Source organism: Lactuca sativa, chromosome 3 (assembly GCF_002870075.4).
Source record: "Lactuca sativa cultivar Salinas chromosome 3, Lsat_Salinas_v11, whole genome shotgun sequence".
Taxonomy (NCBI): domain Eukaryota; kingdom Viridiplantae; phylum Streptophyta; class Magnoliopsida; order Asterales; family Asteraceae; genus Lactuca; species Lactuca sativa.
In genome coordinates, this window is record NC_056625.2 from 230,738,581 (window position 1) to 230,752,097 (window position 13,517).

Consider the following 13,517-nt stretch of genomic DNA (forward strand, 5'->3'; position numbering starts at 1 on the left):
GATACGGATCTGTTTCTTTTAGGCCCCACCTGTCTCTGGGCCCTGCCCGTAAACCACATAATACAAAATAACATATAACACATAATTGACAATACCCTACTGTATTCCTGTTCTAAGGCCTCGCCTGTCTTGGGCCTCGCCCCTAATCTGTTACTTGCGAGTCATGGAACCCCGTCCAAGCTCCTACTGTAACTAAGATACGCGCCCCTGCCCGCACTCACTCCATACCAATCTTGGGCCTTGCCCCTTCTCTGCTACAAATGAGATATGGAACACCGTCCATACTCTGGTATTGGTTAGATACGGGACCTCGCCCACACTCACCTCCCTACCAGGTACATACATGCATCACATAGAAAACAAGTATACTCTATCATGCAAACCATTCCTTGGGCACCCGCACGACATTGGACCTTGCTCCTGAATATCATACAAGAAAACAGTGGCTAGGGCTAACCCCCCGGGTCTTCCTACTCATAAATGCATGGGCCGGCATTGTGGCCATAGACCTATTCACACAAAGGGAAACTCACCTACACGGCTGAACTTTTGCTAATAACCTTCTGGCTGCTGACTGATAATTCTTTGAACCTCTGCTCCACTAGCACCCCGAGCTACCAATATCAACTAAGTCCAGTCTTTTCAAAGTCAAAGTCCTGGTCAAAGTCAACCTTTCTGACTGACTCTACTCGTCAAGTCAACCCGTTGACTCGTCGAGTCCTTATACTCTGAAACTCTCACAATACACCTCAACTCACCGAGTCACCCCGCCGACTCGTCGAGTTCAACGATCTCTGAGTCCCATCCTGTCCAAGTCATTGAGTCACTACTCAACTCACCGATCTAAGTCTTAACCAGAAAAGGTTGAGGTTCTGCGATCCAACTCGTCGAGTCCAAGAACAGACTCGCCGAGTCCACAACAATCTTTAACAGACTCGCCGAGTTGTTCTTCCAACTCGTCGAGTTCCTACCTATCTTCATCCAACTCGTCGAGTCCACCCATGTGACTCGCCGAGTAGCTTCAGTTCTTAATCCATATAGTGGCTTTTCGAGCCATGCAGGGGCTCCAACTCACAGATCCACTCTTCCAAAGTCTATTCCTCACGTAAAGTTGCAAACTTTACGTGAAACCAAGGAGCTATAGGCTTAAAACACTCTAGGGCTAGGGTTTATGACAAACATGCTTCACAAACACACCAAGGGCTGATACTTTACGGGTTTTTGGACAAAGGCAAGCCTAAATTTGAAGTAGCAACCTCAGATCTGGACTTCTAACTCGAAATGGCTCCTTAAAATGCCAAAATGGCCCCAAAACATCATCCATGAGAAGATCTAGAAGCAACAAAGGGAAGGTGACAGAATGCTACCTCAAACTGATGCTCACATCCAAGGAGTTGAATTCTCCAGCGCCTTAGTTGTCAAATCCTTCAAATCTTCCTTTTACAAAATCCCCAAGCTCACTTTCCTGCTCTTCTTACTCAAATTAGGGTTTGGAATCGCTTAAAGAAGTTGTTGGCCGACAAGGGGGGTTGAGGAGAGGACATAAGGTCCTTTAAATAGGGTGCAAACCCTAAGATTGGGGCTTTTCTCGTCCAGACCAGACTCGTCGAGTCCACTCGTCGACTCGCCGAGTCGGTCACTTATTCTATAACCCGGATCCCGCTCTGACTCGTTGAGTTCTTCCCTAGACTAGACGAGTTGACTCCTTGACTTATAGCTTTTCCTTTCTTTTCTTGGTCTTTCTGATTCCGGGTGTTACAATATCAATGAGATTACTCGCCAAGAGAATTTCATCTATATATTATATGGGTATGCTAAAGTTCCTCCCACTGATTTTGAGGTATTGATCTACTTATTTCTTAATGAAGTCGTTACAATTCATCACTTTGCCGAATGTTAGATACTTTGACATGAAGCCTTATTTAGCCTGTATATTTAAATTCTAGTCACGAAATTTTTTTTGACAATTATTTGATATCAAAATTAGCTAAGAAGACCATAAAGATCTTAAGGAAGTCATTTAGAGAAACAAATGAGAATGTTTCTTGGTATTCAATACCATCATGTTTGTGAATACCATTTAGCAACCAATCACGCTTTATGTTTTTCGATGTCAATTGTTGGGGTCCAGCTTGGCCTTACAGAGCAGCTTGCATTCTATATGTTGAAATCCTTTAATAATTTAGCAAGTTCCCAAAAACAACATTATTTTACATTGAATCACAACTTCATTCCACTTAGTTAATTGATCACAAGTTAGGGCATCATTATTCGTGACATAGTCATTTCCTTCCTTATGTCAAGATCGACCTCATGTAAAAATTATGAGCCACCTACATCATATAAAATGTCTTAGAACTATTGAGTTTCATGATTTTCAATGTCAATAAATTAAGTGGGGCCATTTCTGTTGAGTTTCATTTTCCGATACATTTGAAGAGTTTTCTTATGAGGCATAACATATTGACTTGAATCTCCATTTGATTCTTGGAGGTCAAAATCCCTCAATAAACCACTCCCACAAATTTTGACATTCTCATGAAATTTGGCAAGCTTCGTCTTTAGAATTCAGGTACTATGTGACAGATCATAAATTGGTATGAAGAAACAACTAATAATTTTCATGTCGATTATTGCGATTGAAAATTGCTCCAGTCAGACAATCCCACACCTTTAGATAATTTAATTTTGGTTTACTTCATGTCCAATTCTCAAAAGGTATGTTTGGAACAAATTTTGAAGGAAATATATTCAAGATGTCCACTGTCATTCTACCATAATACACATCACCCATGTATGATCTCATTATTTTTATTTTTGAGTGAAGTTGATTTCAACCTATTTTTCCAAGAGGTTTTAATCATATTATGAGACTTATACTTTTCATGCATCAAGTACGAATATATGTAACAAAGTGATCATTAAGATAAGTGAAATATACGAGTTATGACTACTTTTTCCCGCTGGAAAGGATCTACAAACGTCGGTATTAGTCATATCTAGTAATTTCCGAACTTCTTGTAGATCCTTCCTTATTCCCTTTCATACATTTAATGTTTTATTAAATTTTAAGAAGTCAATTGATAACAGAACTTTGTCTTTTACAAGACCTAACATTCATTCTTGTGTGTGGCCTAAACGTTATTGTCACCACATAGATAAAGTCTCCACTTCTAAAATTCTTTTACTTAAGTTCTCCTAAATTATAAATGATATAAAAGATTTCATAAGATGGTTGTTGGGTTATAATTTTTTATAGGTTTCCCTCCAAAAACCATAAGAAATAATATGGGAACTGAAACTAATATTTACATCATTGTATCCAAATGTAAAAGTATAGCCAACATTTGTTAACTTAGATACAAATAATAAGTTTCAAGTTATACTCGATATGTAAAGAATATCTTTAATACTTAAACAATAACCACTTTCAAAAAATAATGAAGGTGTGTTAACCGCTTCTATGTTTAAGCCTTTATCTATCCCACTTTGATTGATCTTCAATTCCAATCCAACTTCCGGATTGTATGGAATTTATTTACTTGCAAGTTACTCTTTCACTTAACTTTTGGACCTTTATTCAATATTCCTTTCTGAATGACACAATCGTTACCTCTTTGAAAGTGATAATTACATGATTTATGGCATAACAAAAAGAAAAGTTATCAGCATACCTATCATTAACACCAAAAATAATAGTGATTAAAGACACATTAGCCAATTATCAGTTTCGCTTTGTCTAGACCAATAATTGTATATTATGGCATCTAAAATATTATAGTATGCTACATAAATATTGCACATCACCTTTGGACAGAAATACAACACTTATGTATATTATGTTGAAAATTCATTGTACGAATCATTATCCAATTAGCCTTTGGGTTCCTTGAACAATAATTCATCCAATTACTTAATGTGTCGTTCTATAAACTTCAATTTCAAATTTGTGCAAACTTTCTTTGGTCCAGTTACTCAAATTTAACATTGAAGTTACCACTCATCATTTAACAATAATATTTATTTCATAATTAAATTGCATATGGATATCACATTGAGAATGAAATAGCATGCTTTTAAGCCTTGTACGATGATAATAAGACTTGCAGTTTTTACTTTTATACAAGTCAAACATTATGAATAGGTAAAAATGACTTCTGCCATTTGTAGAAGATTGTTGTTAAATTTTATTAGATTCTGGCTTTGGTAATGTGTTTAGAATTCAGTGAAATTGGATAACACTAACATATCAAATCATCACATGCTACAATAGTTTATTATTATTCACTAGTAATCACTAGGGGTTTGCAATAAACCGCATAAACCGTTCGCACCGCACCAAACCGAACTGGATAACGCGGTTTAAAACACTTGCGGTGCGGTTTGCGGTTCGTATTTTTGTTAAACCGTATTATAAAGTGTGGTTTTTGGTTTACGATTACAAAATTGCAGTTTAAACCGCACCACATGGATAAAGTCAATTAACGATTATATATATATATATATATATATATATATATATATATATATATATATATATATATATATATATATATATATATATATATATATATTATACCTTAATATGCATATTTGGTCAAAGGCTGAAATTTAAGAGGTACAAGACATTATACAATTTGTACAATAAATTTATGCATTAAATTGAGCATCGTGGCTTATCTGGTCAACATTTACTCAATTCATTTGTTTTTGACTTGGTAATGAATGAAACAGTCAAAACCTAATTCATAGGAAAATATTATAAACGTGACAAAAAAAATTGAAATCAAAATTTTGTTAATTTTTCTGATATCTCTACCTACCTATTTATATCAAGCATCTAAAACCATAATTTATCAAATATCTATAGTCCTGGAAAAAAATGTGAAACGTGATTAAAGGTTTGTGTTTATGTGTGTGTGTGTGTGTGCTTACATACATACACAAACTCACTCTGTATCTCCCTCTTTAATACAACAGAAAAAATTGCAAATTAAACACATAAATTCAGTCTCTTTAATTGTTTTTTTTTCTACAGGGCACGAAACAGCTAGCAATACAACAGCCAACAATACTTGGTGAGTCAGCCAGTACTACACCACCTAATCAACCAACGACAATCATCATATCATCTTCTGTTCCTACATAAAAAAACATTGTATACTTTATCAGCTAGCAATCCAACTTATATTTTAAAAAACTTTATCTAATATAATGTAAATAAAGAAACTATATCTAATATAATGTTGTGTGTGTGTGTTTTGTGTTTATAGATCTTGAAGAAAATAGCAATCCAACTTTATATTCCTGCATAAAATAATAAATTTCAGGTCCGATCAGGTAAATCAAAAAAAAATATCTTAATATAACATAATATTGTACAAAACTTTAACCGTACCTAATATAATCTTGTGTGTGTGTTTTGTGTGTTACAGATCCTGAAGAAACTAGCAATCCAACTTATATTCCTGCATAAAATAATAAATTTCAGGTCCAATCAGGTAAATCAAATATAACATAGTATTATACAAAACTTTAACTGTATCTAATATAATGTTGTATGTGTGTGTGTGTTTTGTGTTTACAGATCCTGAAGAAACTAGCAATCCAGCTTATATTCCTTCATAAAATAATAAATTTCACGTCCAATCAGGTAAATAAAAAAAAATATCTTAATATAACATAATATTGTACAAAAATTTATCTAATATAATATAAGACAAAAAATATATATATTTACTATAATGGTGTGTGTGTGTGTGTAATTTTTGTTTATGTTAATATAACATAATTTTTGTTTATGTAATATAATGTAAGTCAAAAAAAGGTATATAATACTTTCATTTGCATTTTTGAAACACCATGTATTTTCTATGTACATGATTTTTGTTTTTTTGCAGGTTAGATCAACACTGTAATGGATGTTAAGGTTGTTGATGCCCAGTTGTGTGATGTGATTGTGTGTGATATTTGTGGAGATGTAGGCTATGAGCATTTACTTGCTATATGTAGTAGATGCAAGGATGGTGCTGAACACACATATTGTATGCAGAACATTATAGATCAAGTACCCAAACATGATTGGTTATGTGAAGAATGCATATTTAGTGTGGTTATGCATACAGAAATTCCAAAATTACCCTTACCATTGGAACAAGAAGATATTATTCATTCAAATGATAAAGTTATGAATGAACAACATAAATGGTGGATTACTTATGGCCAATGGATGATAGTCGACACCAATAGCTTACTCTTGGGTGAATACAAAAAATTAGATGAAGACCTTTACACCCCAATAATCTAATATAAATTAGAATCATAGATAAGGTTGTTTATTGTGGCATCAATATGAAGGTTTAGATTTAAATAATAGCAATTTACTTTGTATTGGTTGATTATTATAACACCCATTTTTTGTTTTAATCGGTGTACTTTCATTTTTGTTTATGTAGTTATTTGTCATTTATTATATTCAAGTTTAATTTTTTTTATGATAATAAACCATTGTATTGAAAGTACATTACCATAATATTACTTTAGAATACTTGAATTTCAAACTTTAGATAATGGATATTATAAAGATAATATATATAACTAATTATAACATCATAAGTTTTTTCTGTTGGTGGTATTTTAAATATGGATTGCTATTAATTACAAAACTTGAAAATATTAGACCTAATTTACTTAAGAATCCTTGGATTGTTACTCAAACTTCGACATACGACTTTTAAAAAGGTATTTCCTATTTCAAAATATTAGTAACTTGAGAAAAGAATATGATCTAATAAAAAAACATATTTTGAAATATGATGGAAGACTAGAAATACGAAACGTGCAGAAAATAACATTTTCCAAACTAATTGCAAAACTTGAAATTCGAACTTTAGATAATGGATATAGCTATTAATACGATAGTTATAATTTATCTTGACTTTTTCTTACCTTCCAAAACAACATATATATTCAAATATTATTCTGATCCTTTTAATTTATCCAAACTAATTATAATATTTAACATTTAAAATTTAATCATATTTATCTATCCAAACTATCTATAAAACTTGAAATTCAAACTTTAGATAATGGATATAACTATTATTACCATAGTTATAATTTATGTTGACTTTTTCTTACCCTCCAAAACAACATATTTTCAAATATTACTGTTATCCTTTTTATTTATCCAAACTAAGTATAATATTTAAAATTTAAAATCTGATCATATTTATCTATCCAAACTAATTACAAAACTTGAAAATCAAACTTTATTCACTAAAATATTACTATAACCAACATATTTGTTAATTTTCAGATTAAATACATGAAAAATAAGATATATCAGTTGCGAATGGAATTTATTGAAATGCATTAATATAGTTTAGGCGGGAAAAGTGGATTGGAGGCTGGTGGATTTAATGACATATGACAAACAAGATTAGGATTGGGATTTAAAATTCAAAATTTAAACGATACCTATTTTCTCCCTTAATAACAAACAAAGTTTATCAAGAATACCATTATATATACTAATGCCGCCAAATGCCAACCCATTTCTCAGTCAAATTGAATATTCCAACTAACAACAAGTATGTTCATCTATTCTTTATTGTTTTGGGTTTCATTTTGAAGTTATGTTTACTTATATTAATTAATAATGTTAACTTTCTTGACAGCCATCATGCAGGCCTTTAAGAATGATGTGGATACAACAACACATGAATCTGGTGAAAAACAACATTATCTCCAAAGAAAGAAAAAACGTGATTTAGCACTTGAATCTTGGAAATGGAATGAAGTTATTGATCTTGTAAGTGTTGATAATCAACATCAGTTGACTAATGAAGTTGATACAATAGATACAACTGAGTTAGTAAAACCGTTCAAAATCCCCCGACTCACGATCCAGTCCCGAAACAAGTTCTTTAAGCTTCGTCATCTACCGGATGACGAAGATTACGGGTATGTCATGATATTATCATTTGTATTTAAACAATTATTTCATAATTTCATAAAAGTAACTTAGTTTATATATTATATTCTTGAATTTTAATCACTTTAATGCTAAATTGATTATTTCTATTGTTTTTAAATTGTAGGTGTTTATTAATATTATTTTTAAATTACCTTTTGCAGAAATTGGTTGGAGTCACCTGTAGATATGAACTAACCAATACAAGAATCTGATGCGCCACGTCAGGCTGAAGATGATGTAGGTGTGATCCAGCAAAATCCGTTTGGAAATGATGTACATATTTCAACAGGAGCTGTTGTGGCTTGGCCGGATGAAGAATGAGCCTAACAAGAAAGATCGTCAATTTTATTTTATCAATAATTTGAATGACTTTTTGTAGTACATTCAAGTCGTAAATTTGGTATTTTATATTTAGTACTATATGCTTTTAGCTACTAGGATATTGGGATTTTATGTTTTCTCTTATGATTATTATTGAATTTATGATTTTTGAATCATACTTTTCCGTAGTATATTTGTTTATTTCTTATTGTTTCGGTAACCTCATAAACAGATTCAACAAGACAATATTTCATAATCATAAATAATTTCATAAGAACTCATGAAAATATATCTTTATATTATTTTTAATACTTGAAGTAATGTTTTAACAATTTGTGTTTTTTGTTAATATATATTTATTTCAAGTTTCATTAGTTTTTTTCGGTAAATATTTCTTTCATGTTTTAATATTTTTTTTCAATAATTGAAAGAATGCATATTGATTGATTTATATTTAAATGATATTGTAAATTTTATTTGGTAGATTATTTGTTTTACTATTTATACAACTGTATAAGTATCTAATAAACAGAAAGAAGATAACTAAATAACATAAAGATAATAGTCAGACAAAGAAACTAAGATTTATAAACTTAAAAGTTTTAAATCATTAAAACATTCAACTTGTTTGTTAACCTCATCATCGGTAAAAATCCTCATTTTATCTCTTAGGTGTATTAATATTGGTGTTAAAAAGTGAGTATTAGTAAAGCTTAATTGAGACTATTTATAACTCATTTTCCCGCTAAAGCACAATACTATCCCTAAGACTTGAAGTATCTTTTATTATCTGCGAATTTTATTTTAAAAAGTCAACTAGAAAATGCATTTCAATAACCTTAGGGTCATATGTGGTAAAAATGAGCTATAAAATAAGATAAGAAGAAATCCCGTCATTCCCAGTAAAATTTGTTAAAATAATATATTGACTAATCCACGATAAGGTACTAAAAAGTTTAAATAATTTCATTCCTAAATTTTAGTGATAGTATCGTGCTTTAGCGGGAAAATGAGTTATAAATAGTCTCAGTTAAGCTTTAGTAATACTCACTTTTTAACACCAATATTAATACACCTAAGAGATAAAATGAGGATTTTTACCGATGATGAGGTTAACGAACAAGTTGAATGTTTTAAACTCGTGTTGCATGAATGGAATGTTGAAAAACAAAAGAAAAGAGAGTTGGCTTTGCCAAACTGGAAATGGGACGAAGTTATTGATATTTCAAGTTCTAAAGATGAACAGTTGAATGATGAAGCAAAGGAAACAACTGATACAGCCGATTGAAAAATGGTTAAACGACCAACCAAGAAACCCCGAGTCACGATTCGTACGCGAAGCAAGGGTTATCAGCTCCGTGACGAGGAAGACGATCCAATATTTGTGGACACCTAAGTTTTTTTATTATAATTGTTTTCTAAGGCGCAAATTTTATGTTTTTTCCTTCCCTAGATTGTTTAAATAAAGTTTGACATTTTCAAATGTTATTATTTTAAGTTGTTTTTTTTTATGATTATCATTGCTATTTCTTGATTTTTTACCGTCAATAACATTGTTATAGTTTCAGTATAGAGCCAATATAACTGAAAAAAATAAATTGAAGATTGTTTAAAGTAAAATACATTAGAGCCTTTGCAGGAAAAATTATATTGTGATGTTATTACTAAAATAGAGGATTATGTTTATATTGGCTTCTAAAAAATAGTTTTAATGGTCAAATTAATCTGTTATTTCTAAAATTGTTATATTGATAAGATGTTTAGTTCATTTTGAGGTATAAATAAATGAAGTTGGTGTAACAGTAAGTAGGTCATTAGAAAATGTAAAGTAACTAATTTTCTGGTTAATGTCAATTGGTATTTGTTACCAATCTATATTGCTATTTTGGCGTCCCTTTGACCATCCTGTCCCTGGAAGTTATTTTAGAAAAATGACTCAAATAATTTTATATGTTTCAAAAAGCGCCATGCATTTCAATGTTAAACAAACCAAAACCGAAAAATCTTTTTTTTATTAAATTAATACATAAATTTTGATTATTTAGCAGATAAAAAGATAATGTATATCCAAATAGATTACACATTTTCAAAACAATATTTTAAATATACAAGCACATATATATGAACTGTATCTTATCCATTCATAACAAACTTTAAACAGATTTATTAGAATATATATAGTATTTATATATTTATATATTTATATAGATACGTCATTTGCAAACGGAATTTGTAATTCATATTAACAGAGAAAACTTTCACCAGTTCCACAATCTGTTCATACGTATGTTTTCCATATTTTTTAACTATATTGTTTTACTTCCTCACATATACATCATATTCAATAACTATGTTTTTCTTTATACATGCATAGACGAAACTTGTTCTTCATAACAACCACCTATTCTATCGACATCATCAAAATAAATCAGGTATGTTTATTTTCCTTAAGATTATCTCTTATTTAAGTAATATGTATTGGAATACTATGTTTTATTACTTTATTGATTATATCAATGAAGAACTGCATAGTTGGTTGTAAATGCTGTTAAGTTTAAATAGTATTTAATCAGAGATTAAAAAGTATTATTACTCTTATACTATTAATTAATTAATTACATCTGATTGACTAAGAAATTTAAGATTGAGTTTTTGAAACCAAGAAATTGACACTTACTTGGAAACATAGGTTTGTTGCAGATAGTTTCTTGAGCTCATTAACCAATAGAACCCTTACAAAGCTAATATTTCTCCCTGAAAAATCATATATAATATAAATATCAAACAAATTGTATGTAATATATGTCTATGTATGATTGGTAACATGATCCTCAACATATTTTATCTATTAGAAGAATCCATATTCCAATTCCAATATTGATTCATAAAAACAAAATAACCATAAAATCCATAAATCTAAAGAACAATATTTTTTTTCATTTAAACAACTTCATAAATTTAGTTACCTCTCCATGTAGCTTTTTTCATCTAAGAAATGAAATATCGGACAATCAAGATTTGTCGGCAACCCATGCAGTCTTGATACATCATACGAACACCAAAAATTGTTAAAAAAATGTCAATATGTCAACATATATACCAAAATCATGTTCAATAAAAATAACTACACATATATAAGTTATCTCAAAACCGTTTAAGGAGCCATCAGCAGTAAATAAGACCTATGTGTGAGGAAGAACCGATTTTGAGTTAAAAAAAACATTTTCTTATGGTTTCTCTTAAGACTTTCCTGAAAAAAAAAATACAAAAATTGATTAGTTTATGAATGTGATTTAGGCCTTTATTTTTCATTCTATGTCATCAAAACAAGGATAATGTAATACGCATTATTTGATGTTAACTGAGATGACACAAACATAGCCCAGGGGCAGGAACTATAAATATTTATTAGGTGTAGCACCAAAAAAATTCTCGAACAAAAACATGTAAAGGGCATGTGGTTTTCATTGTGCCTTTGGAGTCAGGAAGTCTACTCCCTGGCAGTCCTAAGTTTTTCAATGATCTGGAAAAAATGACATAATAATGCCCTTTTATCATACAAATTTACAGGGTATATCTGATTTTATAAAGGAAAAATATAACAAACTTTTTTATTTAAGAATTTATAATTCCCACAAACTCAAATTTAGAAACTTCACTTAAAACATGGACTTCTTGAAGCAAACATATTTAAACAAGATATGCTATTAAACAAAAACTAAATATCAAAACATAAAACCTGCAATAAATTTTGGAGTCAGGAAATCAATTCCATTCCCCGATTAATTTTTAATCCTATAACGTATAACAATATTCAATAAAACCTTGTAAAATAAGTCCTACCTTTTTAACAAATTCTAAATTACAAAGGAAAACAAAACCAAAGAGCATAAAACCTTTATGATCCAAAGTAGGATAGATATGGAAAGGCAAAAAAAGCAATAAATTTCCATAAGGATTGAGTCAATAGTCAACAGATTAACAAAAAGAAAGAAATGACTAAAAGGAGGAGAAGGCATCTATGAAGCTTCTCAACAAGCCAATCAAAATAATAAACCATCTCATTTTGGGGTAACCTAAAATTAGACAACAATATTAATTAAAAGGAAACACACCTACAATCAATTAATAGTCAACGGATTAACCAATTTGTTTTACCTTTTTATGTTAATCACCAGTAATGGAACTGAAGATGGAGAAACAACGAGAGTGAAGGCACTGAGGATTGAGTAATCAGTGGATAATTTATTTCATATCTTCATCTCTGTCCCAACTTTCTTCAATTGTTAATGCTTCGTACATTAAATCCTTAAACTGTACAATCTATGAATGAATATTCAAAACCCACATTGAAATCCAAATAGATAAATTAAGTGATGTTAAGGTATAGAACTAAATAGTTCAAAATTAGGGATTTGATACATACGTTCTATTAAGAATTTATTGCATCGCAGGTGTGAATGTTAGTATTTCTAGGGTTCGTCGATCTATGAAATTAAACCAACTGAACCTTAACCACTTTCGAATACGGATGCAATTATGAATAAACAAGAACTTCCTGCTGATATCTCCTTCAAATTTCTGAAAATTATACAATAAATCTTTGGGTTAGGGGTTTTCTGTTAGGTATATGGTAGAGATATAGATATAGAGGATGAAAATTTAACTAAAAGAAAGATTGAAAACCTGTAAATTAAGAAGCAGACGCGTTTCAGCAACAAGAGAAGCAGCAACCAATAAGAACCAACACATCCTCAACATAACCCTGTTGGGTTTCTCCAATCGTCATGTAGATCTAGATGAGGGATAGGGGTTGTAGATCAGAAGGATTCGGTGGTCGTGGTGGTCGCTAATGGTTTCTATTGTTGAAGGTTGTACGCGTGGATGCTGCGTTTGGATGTTAAACGGATCATCTAAGGACGTCATATCTCTTCTTCAGTTTGTAGGAGGTTATCAATTATGAGAAAGAGTATATGCGTTTGTAAGAGAAAGAGTGGTAGATGAGTGTCGTCTTCTTTAGGGTTAGACAAAGAAAGGAGTGTGTCGGCATCTTTAGGGTTACACAAAGGAAGGAGAGTGTCGTTAGTAAAAGGAAGTCATAACTTTATTTTCCTAAAAATAAAAATCTATTTACCAGATTAAATGTATGAATGTATTTATTCTGAAGAATGTTTAAAATATATATTGAATTGATTTTATTTGGTTTTTAAATACCGAT

The 13,517-nt window shown here is 30.8% G+C and overlaps 1 long non-coding RNA gene across 7 annotated transcripts; it reads right to left on the reverse strand.

Moving 5' to 3' along the window:
* Positions 1 to 4,841: 4,841 nt before the first annotated feature.
* On the reverse strand, positions 4,842 to 13,399 carry LOC111900997 (uncharacterized). Of its 7 annotated transcripts, none has more exons than XR_006189419.2 (9): positions 12,986 to 13,398; positions 12,726 to 12,880; positions 12,458 to 12,622; positions 11,451 to 11,549; positions 11,266 to 11,337; positions 10,977 to 11,053; positions 8,131 to 8,301; positions 5,399 to 5,468; positions 4,842 to 5,307 (listed from the first exon to the last, which is right to left on the reverse strand). It is a non-coding gene; the product is annotated as an uncharacterized LOC111900997 (long non-coding RNA). The 7 variants fall into 7 exon arrangements; XR_006189420.2 differs by having other exon boundaries at positions 11,482 to 11,549; positions 12,986 to 13,397; XR_006189421.2 differs by having other exon boundaries at positions 11,266 to 11,549; positions 12,458 to 12,613; positions 12,986 to 13,399.
* Positions 13,400 to 13,517: the final 118 nt, after the last annotated feature.